The sequence below is a fragment of the Gossypium arboreum genome, chromosome 4 (genome assembly GCF_025698485.1).
Source record: "Gossypium arboreum isolate Shixiya-1 chromosome 4, ASM2569848v2, whole genome shotgun sequence".
NCBI classification, from domain to species: Eukaryota; Viridiplantae; Streptophyta; class Magnoliopsida; order Malvales; family Malvaceae; genus Gossypium; species Gossypium arboreum.
Genome location: NC_069073.1, coordinates 75,569,213 through 75,576,770, shown reverse-complemented (window position 1 = coordinate 75,576,770; position 7,558 = coordinate 75,569,213). Strand labels below are relative to the sequence as shown.

Here is a 7,558-nt window from a genome sequence, read left to right as displayed (position 1 = left end):
TAACTTGTGCTACTCGGTTTTAAGTGAAAACGAGTAAAACGACATAATCGGTAAAAATACCTATTGTTCATAACTATATGATAGAGTGAGAATTTGATGTTGTTGTAGAAGAGAAAAATGTTCAGCATATCATAAAATATAAGAATAAGGGCTGAAATTAAATTCCCGAGCCTAGGGGCAAAATTGTAATTTTGTAAAAGTTAGGGGGCAAAAATGTGATTTTTCCATGATGTGATTTTTGGATTGAAATAAATAGTATGAGTATTAAATGAGCTAAATGTGTTATTATAGATCAAGAAAGACGCGGAATTTATCTCGAACGGGGGAAGGAAAAAGTTTTGGAATAAATTGCAAAATTCCCACATTTTGCACCAAGGTAAGTTTGTATGTAAATATTACAATAATTTCATGTACATTCTTATATTTCAGCCTATTATATAAATATACTAGCTGATGTTAAAATATAAATCGACTATTGGAAGAATGGAAATAAATATAGAGAGAGATCCGGTTGAACATTGGAGAGATCGAATGAAATAGAGGGGCGTAGCTAGGTCACATGTATGATCTTGAGTGCACATCATGTGTACAAGAAAGCTACGAGACACCCTGTAGTAGCTAGATCACATGTGTGATACGAGATGTATCCCATGTAGACAAGAGAGCTACGTGAAAGATAAATGTAGCTAGGTCGCATGCATGATTCCAAGTGAAGGACACCATGTAGACAAGAGAGCTACGTGAAAGATAAATGTAGCTAGGTCGCATGCGTGATTCCAAGTGAAGGACACCATGTAGACAAGAGAGCTACGAGACAAATCGGTTAGGTCGCATGAGTGGTACTAAGTGTTCACCATGTGTACAAGAGAGCCGAACTAAGCGAAGTATGATGGTGGGGCGTGTCTTGAAACCATTAAATATCGAGGATTGATCCGAATTGCTCAACGGGATGGTTTTGTGGTGATATTGTGGTTTGGACCTACACTTATGGTGAATGAAATGTGGTGAAAATGATTTGTGGTATATACATATATAAGATAAAATGAGGTTAGCATAAAGAATGTGTGAAAGAGTGAAATTAGCATTAAAACTGTTTTTAGATGGTAGCAGTGACGTGATTTTGAAAAATCACCAAAAATAGGAGGAATATAATTAGAGGTTTAATGAGATGTGAAATTAAAGTTTAATGAGTCTACTTTCATATAAAAGAAACAGAGCAAGCAAAGGAATTCTATATTTTGAGATATTTACAATTATATGTGACTTGCTCAGGATGAATACGTGATCCCCTGTTCCAACTTTGAAAAATCATTAAAAATTGTACAAATAAAATTAAGAAATATAGTTTACATGCCTAAATTCCTTATTGAGACTAACATTAAATGAAACAGACTTCAGGGTTGTTTGAATTGTGTACTGAGAGAAATTCAATTCGTAGTAAACAGAGGTCAGATCAGTCGAGCTGTGTAACAGGGGAAACTTTAACTAATAAACTGTACTAATCGGCTGAACCAAAAATTATAGAAAAAATTTATCAAAAAGCTTTATGAGTCTATATTCAGGGAAATTTTACGGATTTGAATTTCGAGTTTTGTAACTCGAGTTATGATTTATTTAGTGAATATGACGCAGCAGAGATAGCTTAATCAAAGTGGAATGAATAGTGAAGTTAAAGTAGATATACTTGAATTGTTGTGTAAACATGTTAGATTCTTTAATTAGCATTTACATACTTACTTACTAAGCTATATGCTTACTTTGTTTCTCTCTTTTGTCTTATAGTGTCCTTCGGCTTGCTCAGGAGTTAAGGATCGTGAAGATCTACCCGCACTATCATACTTTAGGGTATTTGAACTAAACGTTTTGAATTATGGCATGTATAGTAGGCTTAATTATTTTGTTACGTGTCATATTTGTCTAGGTTTAAAATATTAGTTACAATACTCGACCAGCTACTTTGTACAAGCCATTAAAGTTGGCTAATATTGTTCAAGACATATATTATACGATGCACTATCAAATTGGATGACATATTTATATCTCGGTTATGTTTAATGGTATGTGTTATGTTCTGGTAATACCTTGTATCCTGTTCCGGCGACGGTAACGGGTAAGGGGTGTTACATACCCAAAACAAACTACTATGAGTTTCAAGATTATTGACCGAATCTCAAACCTCAAAATTCTAAGTTTAATCTATGGGATGAGTAGAGTTTGAACTAATCATCTCAAACATGCATAGATTTCCAAGAATCATTCAATACATACCTCATTCTAGCCATCTTCTAAGCCAAAAATCAAGGCAACCAAACTTTCTTCTTTCTTTCCTTTTTCGGTCAAGAGGAACAAAGAGGATGAAGCCTCTTTTTTTTTTCTTCTAGGTACGGCAAGATGGGGGAGACGAAGGATGACACACCTTGTTTCTATCACTCTCCCATTCTTTTAATTATTCTTTCTTCCATGCTATAAAGCCATTAACTATTGTCATGCTAAAATAAAATGCATATAATATCTATCAACCATCATTATGGCCGGCCACTACATTAAAAGTGGTCCATTTGACATGCAAGTCCCTCATGTCAATAACTCATGCATTATTTGGCCACTTTAAATTTCACCTATCACATTTTCAAGTCCTATCACATGGGTCCTTTCTTATAAATTAGCACCTAATTGATAAAATCAAGGCACGAAATATTCACACATACAAATTTCACATACAATAAGCACAGAATATAACATCTAATTATTTTTGTGACTCGGTTTTGTGGTCCCGAAACCACTTTCCGACTAGGGTCACCTTAGGGGTGTCACAACTCTCCCCCCTTTAGGGATTTTCGTCCTCGAAAATTTCTACCGATGTATAGTTTAGGATAACATCCTCTTATTGAATTATATCCATATAGACATTAGCTCATCGATAGCGATTGTAATTCATTATTGATTTCGCATCGATCTATAAAATCATTTCCTTATCTTAAAACAAATACATAAACATTTCTACAAGTATGCACATATATCTCATTTCCTTGATTTCATAAGCAATAATCACTTAATTTAATTCACAAATGCATTTCAAACACATATAAATCACATATTAACATGTATAATTCATATCATCAACCCACATATTCGTATTTCACATTTTTATGCATGTATAAGCTGTAACCTGGCCGAAAATACACATATACTCAAACATCCCAATAAATATTCTTTATAACTCCATCGTATCTCAATATTCAACTTAACTTATTGCCAACAGAAAATTCAACTTCCACACACCTGAACATTAAATTCATTCAGCACATTCAATCACCGTTAATGCTAATCGTATACAGTCGATTAGGCATAAAGCCTCGTATAGTACATCGGCATGGGATTTATGTTAGCACGTAACCCATATATCCAAAATTATCAGCATTCATCACAAATTCTTACAGACTTTCAAATGTCGAACTTAATCGAAATAATTTCTTGAATATGATTAACAACAAAAAAAAAAAAATTAGGGGTCATTTAGCAATAGCACATATGACTTCATATACCAAGCATTCCATAGACTAAATCCATAACACATTTATAACTTGAATTCATTTCTTAACAACATATCCACCATCTTTTTACCTTCATCTGATTTTCTCATACCTTTCGTACATACCTGTATCACTTATTCTGATCTTACTTAATTTATCATCTTAAATATACCCGTTGGATCATTCAAAATCATTACGGATACTCATTAAGCACATATAGCTCTTACAATGCCATATCCTAGATATGGTCTTACATATTCTCACATATCGAGCCGATGCCATGTCCCAGGCATGGTCTTACACATTATCTCAAATCAATGCCTTCGTCCCAGACGAGGTCTTACATGAATTCCACTTCACACACTTAGTGCCCACTGACCGATTCTCGCACTCATAGTGCTCGGTTAAAGGGATTTACACACACAGTGCCTCTAATCATTCACACACATAGTGCTCTTATTCATTCGTTATTACACATTGAAATGACTTACCCAAGTCTATAAACATCACGTATGTACACTTTTAAACATATCGTCTCATATAAATTTGAATTCGTATAGTAATGAACACTTAAACTTTGCTCAATTTACCGGCACGAAGCCTACTAGGCACGAAGGCCCGAATACACGTCACCAGCATGATTGCTCTTCGGGACCTAGCCCGGATACATCACTAGCACGAATGCTCTTCGGAACTTAGTCCGGATACATCACTAGCACGAATGCTCTTCGGAACTTAGTCCGGATACATCACTAGCACGAATGCTCTTCGGAACTTAGTCCGGATATATCACTCTCAATTCTCATGGTCATATACACATATAGCAATACACATTAGTATATCATTTACATTACTTGAATACAAACACAACATGCTTATCGACCATTCAACTTCCAGTTCCATAGCCACATACAAAGAATCACATTTATAGTCATAACACTCTTTCAAAATTGCATCACTTATACCCTTATAATTTAATCCAAATCAAAATTCAAACACGAGTACATGACACGTACCTGATTAACTTAATGATTTATGCATATCCAAGTGAAGTTATATCGCAAATTCTCATAGTTGGAAGCTTGCTACAGCTCGGTCGGGATCAAAATTCATTACAATACAACAAACACATTTTAATAGTCAAAAATCATCACACTATCATTTTATCACTTTATGGCATGTATAAATAGACTCACGCGTGCTACCTTAGTCCTAGAATCGACTAAACCTAGCTCTGATACCAATATAATTGTAACACCCCTACCCAAGACCATTGCCGGAGTCGAACACGAGGGGTTAACGGGCTTAATCCATTTACTCTCACAGTCCAATTAAAAATTTTCCAAACGACTGGCTAACTGCGTCACTGTCACCTTAAAACTCATAAATTGAGTTCCACAACTCGAAAATCAGATTCGTAATTTTTTCCGAAACTAGACTCATATATCCATCTACAGATTTTTTTCTAGAATTTTTGGTCGGGCCAATTAGTACAGTTTATTAGTTAAAGTCCCCCATGTTACAAGGATCCACTACACTGACCTTTGCGCATTATGACTTGGATATCTTCCTGTACAGGGCTTCAATACTGATGCCGTTTATTTCTGTAGAAACTAGACTCGAAAAGGAATCTATACATATATGGCATGACTTCTAAATGTCTTTGGTTAATTTATAAAGAATTTCCAAAGTCAGATCAGGGAACCCAGAAACCGTTCTGGCCCTGTCTCACGAAAACTTTAACATCTCATAATATAATGTTCATATGAATGTTTCGTTACTTTCCTATGAAAATAGATTCATAAAGGTTCGATTGCATAATTTATTCGCTATTTAATTCCATTCCTACTATTTTTAGAGATTTTCACATCCACATCACTGCTGCTGCCAGCATCTATTTTAAGATAAACTTTACCTATTTCATGATCCTCCATGGATCATCTAGAGTTTGTCATACATATACCAAAGGTGATCATGAATAACCATTCCCATGACTAACCGTTGCCAACATTTCCATACCTCTCGACGGACGACATACAAAACGATTATAATGCTATGATCAAGTATACTTAAGCCATTTTCGCATGGCTATCCAAATTTACACAAAACCGAAAGGTACATGACCTACAACAAAAGGGTAGTCCTATACATTGACCAAAATATTCTCTCACTACTAGTCTATTCTATACATGCCATAAGATATTCCAAAACGTAGCAAGTACCAAACGGTGGGTAGTGATAGTGTGACTAGTTCTTGACGATCCCCGAGCCCGTAGCTTCCAAATGAGATCTAAAAACAGAGGAAACAAAGTACGGAGTAAGCATTAAAATGCTTAGTAAGTTTCAAGCAGTATCAACAGATAACAATCAACTTATAACATAATTGTTCGTATTTTTACTTCACTCTTCCTTCGGGCATACCAACCCTTTTTCCGAATATGCACGTCTCATCATATGTAATAGGCAGATAAATTCTCACTTGATGGTGACCTCTTATAATCATAGGTACATTACCTATTTTTACCTGACTTTCCACATTGACCAAATGCACAATAATCATAGAACAGTCTTATTGCTTTACTCACATGTGCATCACATAACGACCTTGTGATTTAGTCTAAGTCAAACTTAAATATAATCTCAAATACATACCTTACCAACTTAACACATTGAACGTATTTATTACTAATTGTCACTGTGAAGTCGCATAATCTTACGCTTTACTTGAATCTTCAGCAAAACCTTTAGTTCGGGGCTTACCCGGACAAAATCTCCACACGTAGTCATCGGGTCATTAGAGCTCGGATGTAGTACGAGCACAAAGCCTACGGTCATTAATCAGTGATAATATTCTCGCATAAAGCTGCGGGGTTTTAACCGGATATAATCGACACAAATGCCCTTCGGGACTTATCACATTTATACACTTCCACATCCATCACTTTGGCCACTCGGCCCTATCACATATATACACTTTCACATTCATCACATCGGCCATTAGGCCTTATCACATATATATACACTTTCACATTCATCACATCGGCCATTAGGCCTTATCACATATATACACACTTGCACATTCATCACATCGGCCATTAGGCCTTATCACATATATACACACTTTCACATTCATCACATCGGCCATTAGGCCTTATCACATATGTATATCTCATACATATTTCATATTTTCTTGTACATCAATTTCAGCAATAGCTTATAAGCAACTCAAATAGTTTCATCAAAGTTTACAACAAAATCACATATTCACTACAAGCAGTTTTCCTGAGCAACAGTCACTAAATTGTTTATAACTGGAGCTACAAAACTCAAAATCAATTGCCGTTAATTTTCCCCAAATGTAGACTCATGTATCTTTCATCCATAAAATTTTCAGAATTTTAGATGTGGCCAACCAATACCAGATTTTTCTTAAAGTTTCCCCTGTTTCACTGTTTGACTAACCTGACCAGTCTTCACTACGAATCAAGATTCTCATTGTACAGAATTCAAAGTATGTTCTACTTGATTTCATTTGAAACTAGACTCATTAAGGAGTCTAAGCATATAAATTTTATCTTGTAACCATTTTTTACAAATTATAGTGATTTTCTTAAAACCGAACAGGGGTTTGAGTCATTCGACACCGTCTCACACAACTTTAAATATCTCTTTATAGGAAATTTCCTTACTTACACGGTCTCTTTTATAAGAAACTAGACTAATTAAGCTTTGATTTCATATTTTATTCAGCCTATAATTCCACACCAAACATTTATAGTGATATTCTAAAATCACGTTACTGCTGCTGTCTTGAGCAAATTATTACAATTTGCTCTTAAATTTCCAAGTCCAAACACTTAGGAACTTACCGTTTGAGTTTAAGACATATCATGGCCACATCATGTCTTATTAAATCAACTCATTATATCCTATTATAGTTGAATTTACTCGACATTTAATCACTTAAAACTTACCTCAGAAGTTGTCGAACGATTACGACGGCTATTCGATCACCTCTTTCTTTC

General features: G+C 35.0%; 1 long non-coding RNA gene across 1 annotated transcript; it reads left to right on the top strand.

The window, feature by feature from the left end:
- The first annotated feature begins 286 nt into the window (after positions 1 to 286).
- On the top strand, positions 287 to 2,031 carry LOC128291731 (uncharacterized). The gene is made up of 2 exons (XR_008281552.1): positions 287 to 376; positions 1,783 to 2,031. It is a non-coding gene; the product is annotated as an uncharacterized LOC128291731 (long non-coding RNA).
- The last annotated feature ends 5,527 nt before the right edge of the window (positions 2,032 to 7,558 follow it).